Source organism: Pteropus vampyrus, unplaced genomic scaffold (assembly GCF_000151845.1).
Source record: "Pteropus vampyrus isolate Shadow unplaced genomic scaffold, Pvam_2.0 Scaffold160, whole genome shotgun sequence".
Classification (NCBI taxonomy): Eukaryota; Metazoa; Chordata; class Mammalia; order Chiroptera; family Pteropodidae; genus Pteropus; species Pteropus vampyrus.
Window position 1 is genome coordinate 1,451,855 of NW_011888941.1, and position 1,972 is coordinate 1,453,826.

The 1,972-nt window shown below is 42.4% G+C and overlaps 1 pseudogene; it reads right to left on the reverse strand.

Moving 5' to 3' along the window:
* Window positions 1–542: 542 nt before the first annotated feature.
* LOC111745668 lies at window positions 543–661 on the reverse strand (annotated as a pseudogene).
* Between the last annotated feature and the right edge of the window lie 1,311 nt (window positions 662–1,972).

Genomic DNA, 1,972 nt, shown 5'->3' on the forward strand with positions numbered 1-1,972 from the left:
TTTCTATCCACTTTAAAGTTTACATTCAAAATTTTCCCAAGGCTTTTGATAATTACATGACAACTCTATTTCTCTGTAGCTATGTAAATCTAGTATGTTGATTAATATTACATTCAGTTGGAGGTAAATGAAAAACCTTAAAGAATCACGACAAATGAAATTTCTGCCTCACACTTATAGTAGTCAGCAGACAGTTGAGGAGAGGGCTAGCAGCTCTGCTCGGCAGTGCCCTCAGGGACCCAGATTCTTTCCAACCATTCCCGAGGTGTGACCCTTGTCCCCACAGGCTTTGTTCTAGGCTGCGAGATGGAGGAAGAAAGGAAGAAACACAAAGGAAGGGCTGTCTCTTGAAGTAGGTTCCCAGAAAATGATTCATGACACTTTCTTTTTAAGTTCCATTGGGCTTTACAAGTTTAATTTCTTTTTTTTCAGCTTCGTAGAAATATAATAGACGTGTTTATTTTTAGGTGAGGCAACCCTTGGTTGACCTCACAGATTGCAAGGATTTTGTCAGTTTACAATCTCTTATTTTTTATTTTTTACACCTACAGCACCTGGTCTTCCTAGGTGGTCTCCCATCCAAGTATTAACCAGGCCCAACTCTACTTAGCTTCCAAGATCAGATGGGATTGAGCTTTTTCAGGGTGACATGGCCGTAGACTACCTTTGGCATTTTAATTATGATGTGTCTTGGTGTGGGCTCTTTTGGGTTCATCTTTTTTGGGACTCTGAGCTTCCTGGGGTTGTATGTCTATTTCTTTCACCAGGTTAGGGAAGTTTTCTATCATTATTTCTTCAAATAGCTCTTCGAATTTTTGTTTTCCTTCAGGTACCCCTATGACATAGATATTTTTACATTTAATTGTGTCTCATAGGCTCCTTAAATTATTATTATGATATTGGCTTCTTTTTTCTTGCTGTTCTGATTGAGTGTCCTTGGCTTCCCTATCCTCTATATCAGTGGTTTGATCCTCTTCTTTATCCATTCTGTTGATTCCTTCTAATATACTCTTCATCTCAGATAATGTGTTCTTCATTTCAGATGGTTCCTTTTTATAATTTTCATTTCCATTTTTATGTGTTTTTTTTTTTTTTTGTCACTTTGTTGAAGTTCTCACTGAATTTATCTGCATTTCCCAAAAGTTCATTGAGCATCTTTATAACCAGTGTTTTGAACTCTGCATCTGTTAGATTACTTGACTCCATTATACCTGGATCTCTGTTCTATTCTCTCATATGGTTTCTGCTTCTTTGTCTTCCCATTTGACTGCCTTTCTGTGTCTGTTTCTATGTACTAAGCAAAGCTCTTAAGTCTCCCGGTCTTATTAGTGTAGATTAGTGAAGTAGGTGTCCAGCAGCACAGTTCTGGGAGAGGTTCAGCTGCAAGCCAAGTTTAGCCCCACCCTATGCTCCTCTGGGGTCACCTGTTAAGATTCAGCAAGCAATCCACAGATGCTCTGCTTATAGTTGCCTCACAAGGCCATTCCAGAAACCAAGACCAGCTGCCACCAGTGTGAGCCTAGATGCTGCTCAGCAAGGAGCACCTGACTCGCTGAGGATACACCTGGATGTGGTTTGGGTGGGGCCCCAAGTTGGGGGAGGCCAAGTTTCAGGGAATCCTCTGGGCAGAGCAACCTCTGTTATTCAGTCTCATGATGTCTCAGCTGTGGCAGTGCTGCATCCACACACTGGGAGTGGGGAGGGCTCAACAGAGGAAAAACGGATACCAGCACTTTTGTCCAAGAGTGAGCCTCATCTCTGGCCCTCATTCCAACAACTCAGTGTCCCCTCTAAGTCCCTGGTGCCCCTGGAGCAGACAACCTGGTGCTCAGAGCAAGCACCGTGAAAATCCTCTCAAAGACACAGCCCCTTTACTCGGGACAGGGCAGCCTCACGTCTTCACCCCCTCCTACCTTCTACCTTTGCAGGTTGATTAATTATTTTTCTCCCTAGTTATAGGACTTCTGTTCAT